At 36.9% G+C, this 15,361-nt stretch overlaps 1 protein-coding gene across 1 annotated transcript in view; it reads right to left on the reverse strand.

Annotated features, from left to right (window-relative positions):
* LOC135085332 (cyclin G) overlaps positions 1-10,963 on the reverse strand; it is a 37,677-nt gene extending 26,714 nt beyond the window's left edge. The window contains exon 1 of the mRNA XM_063980108.1: positions 10,439-10,963. The gene's annotated coding sequence lies outside the window, so the exon portion shown is untranslated. The remainder of the gene's footprint in view (positions 1-10,438) is intronic.
* Positions 10,964-15,361: the final 4,398 nt, after the last annotated feature.

Raw genomic sequence — 15,361 nt, forward strand, 5'->3', positions numbered from 1 at the left:
TTATGTCAGACATTGTAGCGCTTGTTTACAGTGATGAAACTTGTGGGATATAAATGAACGGTTACGTTAAATTTTACTTGTTAGAAAATCTTTTCGAGTGCGACTTCAATTTGCCTAACACAAAAATAATTTTAGCCTGGGTTAAATTGATTGTTATTCATTACTCTTAGGTATTCAGATGGATTCTATTGTTTCCGTGGCTTTAAGAATACTTCAAAAACTCCAAATATTTTCTTTATTACTTTTGTAAATGCCAAAATGTTAACTGTCCGTGTTTTGGTTTTCACATTTACCAATTTAGTAGATTCCATTGATTTCATACACCGAGAAGTCGAACTTAACTTCAAACTCCTCCTATGTTAAAAAAATCAAAAATCAAATCAAAAAATATTTATTCAGTTTAGACCACAAGTGGCACTTATGAACGTCAAAATGTAAATAATAAAAAAAGAAAAGGTAGCCCTTATGTTCTTCTTATTAATTTCGTTGCGGGTCCAATGACAGTTTAACTTTCCTCCGGGACAGACTTGACCTTAACTGGTTGGATTTTTAATGGCGGTCAAGCTGTAGATCCTGGTTATACAGGAGTTGCAGCGGTGGGAACTAGAAGTTGGGATGGTCCCGTTAGATTTCATGAGCTAGCAACCAGGCTTCACACGGGTAACGTGTACCTAATTAGTAATTAGACTTTTCGCTAATAAGGCATTATTTTATACCAGAATATGATAAAAGCAGTTGAACTTGACACCACAAATCGATTGGCGTACGTTTAATGAGCTGTCAGAACGTCATTCTTCCGAAGATTTTGTATACATCGATGATGTCATTATTTTGCCAACTCAATTGACTAATAACTATTTCTGATTTCAAAGCAAATCTTAATTTAGAGGTGATTGAAGACTAATTGTTTTAGGACAAGAATAAAGCGTTCTTTTGGAAGAGTTGTGCATAGTAATGAATGTAATTATTGATTTAACCTGTCATATCAACGTTCCTAAGGGCAACATCAATCTTCTCTTTAAAACTCCTGAATTTGACGTTCATCTAATTTCCTGGATAAGTCAATATTGATCTTGGAAACCTCGATTTAGGCTTGCATATTTTCTCTGACCTGGATTTTGCAAAAATACGCACGGAAATCGTTTAACACTTCAAATTCTAATAAAGTTTGGTTAGTGACGTCATAGCGCTTGACACAGTTGTGGTTGGTCGTTTATGGTAATTTTGTTGACTGTTTCTTGCGGACCGATATAACTTTACCGCTATTCCCATTTAGCAACGTTCTTGTTTGATAGAGGCGCTTACGAAAGTATACTTAAGCGAGTTCTCTAACGCGTATTTAAATAATATTATTTTATTAATGTACACTGCGCTTTCTAGTCCTTAACTAAGCACATTTCTTCGGGATTAAAAATCATCATTATCAGCCCTTAGGTGTTCCTCTTCACTGCAGAAATACTGGATCTCTAATTTAATTTTTTTTTAAATTCAACGACTTTCGTCATCACTTCGAAATTTCGAATCGTTGCAGCACGGATAGATAACGTTTGTTTTGAATATAACGGTGGGTACTTTCCAGTGAATTCCAGTATTCCGAACCGATATTTGGGCCGCGAATTCGTTATCAAAATACGTTATTGGTTTCGTTAAGCGTCGCAAAGTTGGCCAAGGTCGCGTCATCGCTATTTTTAAATAAAACTTGAGTTCGGGCCTCAATCGGTGCGGCAAGGTTTTTTATGTCCCCAATTGAATTCACAGATGGTTTGAAGTAAATCAGGTTGTGGTTCGTTCGTTTCAGCCAAATGACGTCCACTGCTGGACAAAGGCCTCCTCCAAGGTTTTCCACAATGCACGGTCCTGCGCTGCCCGCATCCAGGCTCTTCCCGCGACCTTTACGAGATCGTCGGTCCACCTAGTAGGAGGCCTGCCCACGCTACGTCTTGTGCGTATATTGTTGCAAATAGCTATCAAATTATCCTGGTAAAATTAGTTGGATGTTCCTGCTACTATGTTGCAAATAGCTATCAAATTATCCTGGTAAAATTATTTAGATATTCCTGCTATTACGCATGTAAATCGTCATCAAATTGTCCAGTCACTCATTTTACCCATAAACGCCCGTATTCACAAACATTACTATGAGGTATCACAGTGCACGTGGACTCACAGGGTGACACACGAATCAATCACAGAGCTATCTATTCAACGCTGTGCGTTCGCTGCTGTCTGTATATTGAAGCAGTCTATCAAATCCAGCATATAAATAAAATTCACTACTAGGGAGTAGGAAGGAATAAAACTGGTCAATAACTCCAGTTAATTTATGGCCTAAATCGGCCATATTGTAATAGCGTCTCCGTTCCACTTTCGCGCCAATACAACAGAAATAGACGTTCGAAATAGGAACGAGTAGATTGGACGCCATATTGTTTATAGGCCGTTATAAATTACATTGTGATGTGAAACTTATACTACCAAGATAAGGCAGATAATATTCTGTTTTGACCGTTAAAAACTTTCTGAAACAATCGAAACCCTTTTTACTAATATGATGGACATTTAAACGAATCGGAGATACCTAATTATTACATTAATTCATAACACCATAAAAGGCTATAGGATTGGTATCCCGTTACAGATGATTCATTTTACCTTCTACCTGTTGAATCATCAACGCTACGTCAGTGACTAACTACCGTACTTGAATTTAGGTTTCAGATAACGACTGATGCAATTATTGGCACATAAGAAAGCTGATGCCATATTTGTGAATTGGTTGAAATCAATTTACTGAGTTTTCGAAAATGGTCCTTCGTACCCGTTTTTGGTCCTTCGAGGCAGATTTAATTAAGTTTTTTTTTTAAATGACAGATTTCGTATTATTAAAACTGGATTATATTACAAAATTTTAGCGAGATAGTGATTTTTTATTGAAATAGTTACATCGACCCATCATTGCTGTATTAGTGCAATAATTGATTCATTGAATAACAACAGATTAAATAGTCCTGATTGGTGGGCAGCATTAACTAATTTTAACCTTAACCCACAGGCTAATTATAGTTAATTGTTAACCGTTTCTTCACTATTAACCTCAACTATCACTCTCAGGGTAAGCAAATAAATAGAACTGTTACGTTGGATGTAAAAAAAATTTGGGCACACGTCCATGCCTTCGCAAGATTGTACAGATGGGAGAAAAGCTCTAGAATAATCATAATAATATTCTAAACTCAAGGCTGGTCAGTAATATGTAAACAGATTTGAAGACTGAAGAACTGGGGGCTTAGTATGAGTTTACATGACGTATTCGATATTGAGTGCGTCAAAAAAGTTTAGTTCTTGAAAGTATCCGCTAGGGGCGCTGTACAATCTGTCAATTATCATACATTTAATGTTACTTTTTTACGCAGTTGATATCGATTACGTTTGATGTAAACTCACACTAAGCCCCCAACAGAGTTCCTTAGTTGACACCAATCATCAAATGCTTTCAAAACATCATTTCTTTCAAAAAAAAACCCGTTCTATGTGGATTTGGATGTAAACAAAATGCTCTTGAGCATATCAACACGATTATGTAAATAAGCAAAAATACCTAGGTCACCTCAAACTATTTGCTATCTACTCTAATATTAAATGCGAAAGTCAGTCTGTGCGTTCGTTGATACTAATTACTTCAATACTGATATTGTAATGCGAATTAAAGACTGATGTTAGGTTACGTTAGTTCATCATCATCATTTCAGCCATAGGGCGTCCACTGCTGAACATAGGCCTCCCCCAATGATTTCCATGTTGATCGATTGGTAGCGGCCTGAGTCCAGCGCCTTCCTGCTACCTTTTTAATGTCGTCGGTCCACCTTAGTTGTTGTACATTAGTTGTTAGAACGTAACGTCTCGAGGGGTCTCAGTAAAAAAAATATCTTGGAAGTTTTGAATACGGGACGCATAAGACATTCTGTGATTGACTGATACACAAGCGAAGTCAGGGGCACAAGCTAGTGCAACCAAAATACAAAACACACGATAACAACATTTATCACGTATGCAATCAGGTTTCATAATGCGTAGCAGATGTGGCTTGAAGGTTATTATTTAGCAAGATTTTAGCATCGTACAGTCAGCTTTAAATAGTTTGTGATACCCAAAGTAGCCAAAAAGTTCGTAACACGTCTATGCTGCATTGGAATAAGGTTGTGTTGTCGACTTTTTGGCCACTTTGGGTGTCATTAACTATTTGACTGACTGTACAAATGACAGCATATCAAGGTAATACGGGGCATCTTACGTGGTTGTAATAGGTACGATATTGCAACAAAAATGGATAGTCCGTTGTGCGACTGTACAATTTTGGGGAGTGGTAAATGATATTTTTGTTAAGTTCTATTTGATTTATTGTTACTACATTTGCAAACAGCTTACAGCGAATTTGGACGACATTTAGTTATGTAAAAAAAAGATAGATCTTTACTGCACAACCGACGAAAAAACGACGGGGTGTTATTAAGGGGAATTTATCCCCAGTCCAAGAGTATCAAACTGTTGGTTGCATTACGTTGTATTCGGTTCACAAACCACTAAGTCAAGCATAAATATATGGCTTCTTCAAAAATGCATAGCGATTGTTAGAAAACATTTACAGCTCATGACGTCATAAGTCTTACGGATTAAATTCTTAGTTCACCTTCAAACCGGCTACAATGAAAGCAGGTTAGAATACCTACATTCTCGACTTATAGTGATACGTAGTGGGTCTCTATCGATATCTCCAAGGGGTCGAAAATAAATCAGGTTGTCGTTGGGAGGGATGGAATGGGACCTGGATTTTTGCTTTCTAAGACTTTCGGGACTATTCCCATCTCTCGTTCCCACCGCTGTAAGTGCTGAAACCCTTTAGCCAGGATCTACAGCTTGACCTCTAATAAAAACCCAACCAGAGAAGGCGAGTTTGTTCCGGGGGAAAGTTAAATCAGGAGAACATAGTATCCGCGCGCAAATGCGGTATACTTGCAAGCTTTATAATATTGTGTTCTTGCAAGAATTTAACAATGTGCATATGCGTGGGAGTAAACAAGCACCGATACGCGAAACTTGCCCTAAAGAAAGATGACGTAACATCGATGACCCTTCGCTTCTCAATGGCTTATGTTTACAGCGCGGTCTGCCATACGTCACGTACGCCACCGAAGACCTACGTGCGAGGTCTCTTGAGAATGAGGGTCATGGCGAATTAGCGAGTGATTTCACCGTTGGACAACAGATGCATTTTGCACCCATACATTTTTTTCATAGAATAGTGGACTATACAAATTTTTGTTGGGAAATGACACCTATTGTAATTAAATTGGAGTTCAGTTTGGTTTTATGGGCATTCTTCCGTGCTACAGACAGATGGCAAGCGTAGTCAGTCAGGTGCAAAACAGACTTCCGCTAAAGACTTTCGTTTGTAAAGAGAGCAATACATCAAGATAAGATTGTTTTATTTACTTGCGATTCAGTACTAAGGCCCTTTCCAGGGCAAATAAAAGTTCCCCTACCACCACTTCAGGTCAGGACAACATATTATTATGGGCAGGTGCTGAGAAGTGGCGTGAACAGATACAGGAAATACATTAAACTGATTATTTTGGACTTTGTCTTGTCTTTTGTCTTATTAGTATTTAAATTAGCATTATTATTGTATTGCTAGTTTCTATTGGCGCGGCATAGATGGCTCTGTCGCCACTCGTCACGTACCGAGAGCCCCTACAAGGTCGCGCAGCGTGCGTACGCGCAAACGTTGCGAGGATATCGAATTGGGTCAAAATGGAGGCAAATAAGACGACAATTTTGTTTTCGTACAAATGGCACGTGAATCTACACTGGCATCGTAAGTAGTTGTAGTGTGTATTACATTCGGTCTTTCATTGAGATAAGTCTGTTTCTCATTGATATCTTAAGAGGCAGGCCAGCTTCCTCGTTGTGGATAAACAAAATCTGTGCGAAAGAAAGGTGTAGGTAGTCCGATTCTGCAGTGCTATAGACTAGAAGACTACAAGTATTTTGATGATAGGAAGTAACTATCATTTCTCAAAAAGTATCCTCTCTATTTGTGAGAAAGTCCAGACTTCAAGACTACATAGTCCAGTCATTAAGTTCACCTCGGAATTCGAGATACCCAGCTGTAAGTCTGTAAATACGTGTATATTGACACCCTAAAAGTTGTCTCAAAACCTACATATGGTAGGGTGTAAGCAACTATTAAATTTCAAGGTCAACGGTCACAAAAATCGGTTTTTGCGCTTTTTTTTAGAAATATCTCATTTCCTGTGGGTTTTTTGCTATTTGTATTTATTATCAATATTTTAGAATACTAAATTCTCTACAAATTTTGTTTAAAAACTTTTTTTATACGGTGAACCGTTTTCGAGATAGAGGGCGGAGAGCGCGCGGTCACTGCATCACTTCAGGTCTACTTAAGCGGTTTAGATTTTTCATACAAAAGGATTTTCCCGCTAATTCCTGTGGGAATTTCGGGAATTCCTTGTTGTAACTAAGCTTTGAGTTTACTAAGGTACCTACATGCCAAATTTCAAGCGTCTAACTTCCGTTAAGCGTTTAGATTTTTCATACAAAAGGATTTTCCCGCTAATTCCTGTTCCCGTGGGAATTCCTAAGTATACTATAACCTGCCCAGGTGTATGAAGAATAATTGTACCAAGTTTCGTTAAAATCCGTCGAGTAGTTTTTGTTTCTATAAGGAACATACAGACGGACAGAATTCTATACATGAAATATATTTGCAAAATAACTATCAGGGGGTGATTAGTGATCGATACTGATGCCAAAAATGCAATCAGTAAAATTTTTGTCTGTCTGTCTGTCCGTCTGTATGTTCCTTATAGAAACAAAAACTACTCGACGGATTTTAACGAAACTTGGTACAATTATTCTTCATACACCTGGGCAGGTTATAGTTTACTTAGGAATTCCCACGGGAACAGGAATTAGCGGGAAAATCCTTTTGTATGAAAAATCTAAACGCTTAACGGAAGTTAGACGCTTGAAATTTGGCATGTAGGTACCTTAGTAAACTTAAAGCTTATTTACAACAAGTAATTACCGAAATTCCCACGGGAATTAGCGGGAAAATCCTTTTGTATGAAAAACCTAAACCGCTTAAGTTGACCTGAAGTGATGCAGTGACCGCGCGCTCTCCGCCCTCTATCTCGAAAACGGTTCACCGTATAAAAAAATTTTTTAAACAAAATTTGTAGAGAATTTAGTATTCTACAATATTGATAATAAATACAAATAGCAAAAAACCCATAGGAAATGAGATATTTCCAAAAAAAGCGCAAAAAACCGATTTTTGTGACCTTTGACCTTAAAATTTAATAGTTGCTTACACCCTACCATATGTAGGTTTTGAGACAACTTTTAGGGTGTCAATATACAAGTATTTACAGACTTACAGCTGGGTATCTCTAATTCCGAGATTCTTACCTAATTTAAGCTTAAATGACTGGACTATACAGTTTCTCGCGAACGAAACTGTAGGTGCTCAAAATACAATCGATTTATTTAACAAGTTATCTTAAAATCACGCGGAGGACGGATGTTCAAAAACAATATTACATAACTCTGATTAAATCTCTCTAAGAATGGTCGTCTACCAGTTCGCTATGTATTGATGTAAAAAACATACAAGGTGGTCCACTTTTTGTAGCAGTTTCAAATGCAACCTTGAAGATATTATTATGATGTATGTCTTCCATGACGTGTATGCTGTACGCCTGTACACTTCTTTGACACCCCGCAGATAAGACTTTTTGTCGGCCGATAGTTTGGTCGGGCTGTTAATCAGTATGAACACGTATAGTACGCATATTCCGCGAGGAATGAGGGATCTGACTCGGACACAGACTACACTGACACCGAAGTGAACCGGGCAGTGGTATCCTCACCGAACGTCACCACGTCGGAGGAAATGATCCAGAACCTTGTCTTCAGCATCACCAGGAGCCAAGCGGAATCCAGCCGTACGCTGATAGAGAGAATCTTACCAATTTGTTATCGGCCGATTCCTCATAGGAGCTGAACAAAGTAGAGGTCGACAAAGTCTGTAGTCTGTAGAAAGTCTAGGGCTGACTCATTTTCATTGGGTTCCTGCCTGGTCCGCATTTCAGGTATAGATTTCTGTAACGCATGCCATAGGACTCGCATGCAAGGAACCATTTTCGCTAGTCGGTTGGGACTTGGCAACGACCGCGGCATATGAGAGAACATTCAGTGCAATTTCCTTTGGATGTTTCTTTAGGAGATTTTTTAAGATCAGAAAATCCTGCACAGTTTATGCCGACCGATGGTTTTTTGATTTGACGATAACGGCAACGACTAGATTTTTCAATTAATCTATCACCCTTATTTTTTTAACACACCAAGTTTTTATTGATAAGGAACGAGATTATCTTGTACTTCTTTGATAGCCGTGATTGATAAAAAAACAGAAAAACTTCTTTGAAGTTTTTCCTCAACAGATGGCGTTGTCTGTGCATTCGATCACGCACGGTGCAACGCGAAACGTTGTGGGTTATTTCAAAATTCGTCATTACTCACAAATTGCGTCACCCGTTTTAAAATTCTCCCAAAGTTGCCTGGTTAAAGGAAGGATTTCCCCAAGCAATAAGTATACGTATTAGCAGATTATAAGGCCCAAATTCCAGATAAAGATAACCTAAAAGCGCGCATTTACGCACAAATAACTAAAGTTTCGGTATCACGCAGTCGAGCTGTGACTTTGTAACTGCGTAGATCAACGATTCGCGCACCTGGTTAAATAAATACGTTTCGCGAAAATTCGTGGCTATTGAGCAGGTTACGTAAAACTTATTGTTATTTGACATTTGAATTCCTAAGACAATAGGCAGATTTGCATCCAAAAAACGATATTTAGGCGTAGAAGTCACTTGAAATGACAAGTGTACTAATGCTTCAATAGCTCAGTGATTAGAGGAATCAACCACAAGCGAAAGGTCGCAGGTTCTATTCTCCATATTGCAATAAGTTCAGAAATTAGTCCAATTCGTTAAAAAGGGCAACAGATTTTCAGGGATTAATCTAGACTTAAATATTGCCTAGGATCCAGTTTCAGCTCATATGACGGCATCCACGTGGCTACCGCATGACATCGCTGTAATCGGAGTAATGAAAATATCTGTATGTAAATGTCGATACTTTTTTGATAGGGTGAATAAGCACATTCAAATTTTGTAAAAAACTAACGATGCGTAACGCGTAGTACGTTATGCATGTGTTATCAACAAGCCGAAAACCCTTATCTCTAAATGTGGGTAACTGCGGAATACTATGTTACCAAATATTCAACGAGTGGGAGCTTATCATAATCCTGTGTACGATTATAGATCTTCTGTGTAAATTGATTGAGATTAATTTGTTTTGTTCCAAAATTTAACCTGAGAGGATTTTTTTAATAATAAAGAGTGTATTGTTCATAAAATATTGCTGTTACATAAGAATTGAACCAGGTTGCTTGCTTATAGCAATTTAACAGTTCAATAGTTCCGTAACCATACAGAAGTACGAGTAATATAAGCTCACAGTCATTGTATTACATTGTCAGGAAACATTGCACATAACATACATTGACAACATAAAAATGGGACTGTTTAGACAGAATAATTAAGGATTTGCTAAACAACATTTGTGGAAGTCTTTGGGGGAGGCTCATGTTCAGCAGTGGACGTCCTGTGGCTAAAATTATGATGATGAAAAAACATTTTTGCATTTATAAGTAACTTCCAAAATGGTTCAATGTATTTTTTTTGAAATATGATGGTTTATAAACCAATTTGTAATAAAATATGTATTTATTTGTCAAAATTAAGGCCTTAACATTGTTTCTAGATGGTTCTAGTCGTTCTAGAAAGGATTGGAGACCTTTTAGGTAGTTAAACGTAGTCGAGAAACATACGGACTTTCTAGCTACTTTTGCGTGGGAAACCAGATTTCTCTCACATAAAAGGCTAGCGGGACAAGAATTATGCAAATAAATGTACACATATAGAGTTTCGCCATGAAGAAGACACAGGATGACCTCAAAACTGGTATGGAACTACTTTTAGGTTATGTCTTAAAAAAATGACGAAAATCTCCAAATAATACTGTAAATATACTAAAATAATAAAGAAATCGCATTTTCTGACTCACCCGGATGCTTCCGTGATGGTTTTTTTGCTAAAAACCACCCAATGTGTGGAATCTTTTTTCTGGCACCTCGTACGACAAACTATACTTGACAGATGACGGGTTGTTAAATTTAAAGATGGCGCCTAAAATTACGTCATTCGGCGGGAAAATTGAAAATGCGATTTCACCTACTTTATTTAATTACTAATGCAATATAAAATTACATTTACGAATGATATTGCCTTACCTCATAAAATGTTGTGATGTGTGGATATAAGTAATATCCGATGAGCTTTGTTAGCACATTTGAAAGTTCCTTTTCAGTCCGATTCCGTGCGCTGTTGCCAGTTGGCTATTGCGTCAGAAAATGAATAACGTTCAAACGCACACATTTCAAAACACTGAAACATAACTTTCGGTTTATTTCACTGCATTCAACTTTAGTAATATAAAACAGATCACAAAATCTATAGTATTCAGTTAAAAACCCAACTAACTGTTGTATAAAAAGTTTGGTGTAAGAGCGGCAACGTCGCGTCTTTATTTTCACTCCTCAAAACGAAACAAAGAAAATTTGAAAATGGAACGAGTCAATATAAATTTTCTTTAGAAAACCAATTGGAAAAAATCACGAACTAATTTAAAAAACTCAATTAGAATTTTTAAAACGAAAATTGGAGCTGCGTAGAAGGCACAAAATAACTGTTGAAACTGGCTTTGCTTTTGATCGGCTTGTTTTTGTTTCCTACCTTTCGCGTTGTAAACAAAGAACAGTGTTGCCATATAAATAAAACTGAGAAACTACTACGTCTTTAGTAGATTTACAAATAAGCTATTTTTCTCAATATTCATTCGTTTCATCTTTTAATTTTATTTATTTTAAAGTTCAAGATCATAAGATTTTTAAGGGAACAAAAATGGTAGACTGGTTTTCGTCTTTTAAGATGGTGTGTAAGTTAAGTGGACTGTGTCGAACACTTGTATTTTGAAATTTGAATTCAAAATTCGAACGGATTGGTTTTTTGTGGGACGCTGCAAACAGGATGTTCAGCGGGCCAACCCAAATCCGTTTTCTCTCACTCTCACCAAAATGGTGATTGTTTGGGATAAAATTCGTCTGAATGTCAGTGTTAAAACTCGTACCTACATTCTTCTGAGTTGGATCCTGCAAAAACCAGTATAATATCTGCAAAGGTTCAGACGCCGTATGAATAAGCTCTCCAGATGGAACAGCACTGAGCACACCAGTCCAGCGGTCGATGGTTTGGATATGAAAGTGGTTGTGTACTCGTTACTTAAATTAAATCTGTCGATATTATTTTTATGTTTGCCATTGCCACGCTGAAGTTCAGCTTTGTTTTATTAACGCAAGGTATAACTGAGGAAAAAAAACTTTCAACTTGTGTTTGATACATAATATATAGCCTGACCAGGAACATAAAAACCCTGGCATAGAGGCGCGTCAATTGCATTTGATAGTGCAACACTGAGTACAGTCGTACCTGTGTTAAATTAATAGGCTAACTTTATGTATCAGGATTCAGGATTACGGGCTAATTTGATATTTTCATAAATTAACGAAAAAATATTAATATAGGTAATTTGGTTTAAATAAATTAAATAAAACCATCAATCGAGCTAGTAGGATTTATTTTATTATTCATCAATAATCAAATTCAGAACTTTAATATTCAACTGCAATGTCTGCTCATGAACGCTTCAAACTCGGTACTTCTTTCCCAATTCCATAAAATTCAATACTTAGAAAGTGACAAAAAACTTTAAAATAGGTAGTTGAAACAAACCACAGCTAATTTTCATAGTAGACTGTACTATACGATAAACATGTCAGTCAATTTGACAACCTTTGTCAGAAACATTATTCAATGAAAATATTGTCCGAACCCTTAGTATTTCTCTTCGACAAATACTTTAACACATTGTGAAACACTTTTCTTTCACGACTATAAAAAGATTTTAGCAATTTAATTCACAAAATCAATTGCGCACATTTAAAATAAACTTTGTTTACACTTTGACAGCAATAGACTGACATGCAAGGTGACATATCAATGAAGTTTTCAGTTACTGTTGCCATTAAAAGAAATTAGTACCATTAGTTTTCCGCAACATGGCGAGGGTTTTTATGTTCCTGGTCGGGCTATAACGTAATTTATACCTAGAAGTTATAAGAAAAGTTATAAAACTTGATTTACATTGATATTGTATTAAACGAGTTTATTTTGCAAAAAGATTTATTTTTATCAGTAGCTACTTTACTTACTTATTACTACTAAATTAGTAGAAAGTACAATAAACATAGAAACATTTTAAAAGCGCGGCAATTTTAAATGTTCGTTGGTCGAATAGAAAAACAAATGGCGGGAAAATCTTAGATAAATTATTGTTTTTATACTTTTCTATTGTTTTCATTTTAATTTCTTGATAAATGAAAATTAATAGGGTGTTTTTCATGTGTTGTGTTTAGTTTAGGCCTCTTCTTCCTTTTATTATAAATTGTTATTCCTTGTTTTATTATGAAGAACAGCTTAAACTACTACGATAGTTTTACTTACCAAACCGACATTTTTTTTCAAAGCTAAAGGTAAAAAATAATAAATAAATTAAATAGAGATATATTTTACTGAACAAAAAAACTTACAGCGTTTACACTTTCTTATAAGAACTGAAATACCAATAAAGTATTCCCAACTTCTAAAACTACCTTAAATATAAAATTGAACATCTACAAGGATAAAACGAACGAACGATTGATGGCAAAGCTATATTAGGTAATATTCGCAACATAATATATTTTTAACTTTTCGAACTTGATACCACGCAGACTTTTTGTCGGCCGATAGTTTGGTCGGGCTGTTAATCAGTATGAACAATGAACATGTATGGAAGTGCGCACATTAGGCCTCAGCCTCGAACTTAGCGGGCAGCGGGGCGGGAGCGGCGGCGGCGCTGGAGCGGGGCGGGCAACGCAGACCCGTTCTCGAAACAAGCGGGCAGCTCGCGCGGCGCTTTAGCGGCGAAGTGTTGTGTTCGGGGTTGTGTTGTCGAGATATTTGTTTTTATTCGCAAACGAAATTTCTGAACAACGGCGACAATTTTATTTCGATTCAAATTTATTCCTAACGTTCGATTTATTGTGGGCAAAAGAAGGAGTGCGCTGCCCGCTCGTTGCCCGCTCCGGCGCCGCTCCCGCGCCGCTGTTTTCGAGAACCGGTCTATTTGATTTTACGCATAAGATCCTGCCGCTCCCGCGCCGCCGCCGCCGCCGCCGCCCCGCTGCCCGCTAAGTTCGAGGCTGAGGCCTTACACCGATTTGATATCGGCCGATTTCTCATACAAATTGGAAGCCTATCCAACGGCCGACTAAAAATCTGGAGTTTGTTTGTCTTACAAGTATACCACGTAGCTACAGTAAAATAGCACCACAACTAAATAAGAGTGACATCACTGATCTGCTTGATATACTCCACCTTCTAATTGCTAAAATATTTTATAGATTATAAAACAAACATACAAAATCAGCTCATATAACTTAAAGTTCTTGCAACTCAGAACGCGAGTGAGCTTTAGTAGTGTGTGTTACGTGTACATGCACATAACGATAGTGTAATGTAATGTCTATCAAAACTTTTGAAAAACTAACAGTAGCGAGCTCACTCGCCTTCGTGAATGAGGGCTATCGTTTTTATACTTAACAGTTGGCACCCCTGGCGATTGACAGGACCTTACTCTACAGTCGCGCCATCTTGACGAGTGCAAATGCGATAGTCCTCCTACCACTTTCGCGCTCACCAGTTGGTGTCACTGTCTTCGCTACTAGCAAGTGACAGGACCTTACTCTACAGTGGCGCTAACTGGTGAGCGCTAAAACGATAGCCCTCATTGCAACAACATACATGATTATGGTTCAACGATGCTTTAATACCTCTCAAAAATCATAAACAGAAATACAAAATAAAACTACGTACAAAAACTCATTATTTTTAAACACTAGCCGCATAAATAAATAAGCATTTTCTTGGAAAATAATATCGGAACTGAAATTTACAACTTTTACAAGCCTGCGAGTTAAGTGCGCTCTTGGCGGCCGTGACGTCACAGACGCTCTGGTACGGACGGGGCGAGCGCAAGTGAGTGCGAGCGACTCGCATTTAGGGTTTCTGCTCGAGCTTTCTCGAACTCGAGAAAACTCGAGAAATTTGGCTTCATTCGAGACGAGAAAAAAATTACCGGAGCTCGAGAATTCTCGAGTTTCGATTTTGAAGCTTTAAAATATTCTTGAAAGCCTATTTTCTTAGACAAAAGTAAGTTTTTAATTATTTAATAGGCCAACGTTGCTTTTAGACTGGCCTAGTCTTTTCTTTTTTAACTGATTTGATTTGCAAGTAATGATCTCAATCGAAACTAAGTAATAATGTTCACCAACGAGTATGATATATTCTTCTTCTTTAATTTTAGTATGTTTAACTCTGACTGATTTAAAGACTGAAAAAGTTAACTAGACAGTTACCTTACCTAACAGACGTTAGGTTAGGTACTCGTGCCTCCTCGTAAAGTTTATTAAAGTCGTTATCTGTAAGAAATAAAAAAAATTATTAAAAAGTTATTTTTGTTCATAAAAAAATATTTATCGTAATTTTGCTATTTGGACTTGTGTTCTTTAGAAAACAAGTGATTCAATTGTAGTTCCAGATTTTTATTGTTATTTATCCTTAAACAACATGCGACTTTATGACTTTTGTTATGATTATTAGTAAATATTAATTATAAAAGAAGATTTTATTTTTTGTTTCTTTCCTTACCAAAATAAGTGGTACTAAAATCTAATATTGATTGTTGTTAATAAAAGTAGGTATATTAGATTAAAAAACCTGTGTTTTTATTAAATTTCAACCGATTTCAGCAGTTTTCATTAAAAGACTCGAGACCCGAGAAAACTCGAGACTTTGGCCTCGAGAATTCTCGAAACTCGAGAAAAAAAATAAGTCGAGAAATCAGAAACCCTACTCGCATTCCAGCGAGATGCGCAGTTAACTTGACCTGGTTGTACTAATATTATAAATGCGACAATAACTTTGTTTTCTATTCACGCTTAAACTACTGAATCGATTCGGATGAAATTTGTTGTAGAGATGAGATACATAAAAAA

The sequence above is a fragment of the Ostrinia nubilalis genome, chromosome 28 (assembly GCF_963855985.1).
Source record: "Ostrinia nubilalis chromosome 28, ilOstNubi1.1, whole genome shotgun sequence".
Taxonomy (NCBI): Eukaryota; Metazoa; Arthropoda; class Insecta; order Lepidoptera; family Crambidae; genus Ostrinia; species Ostrinia nubilalis.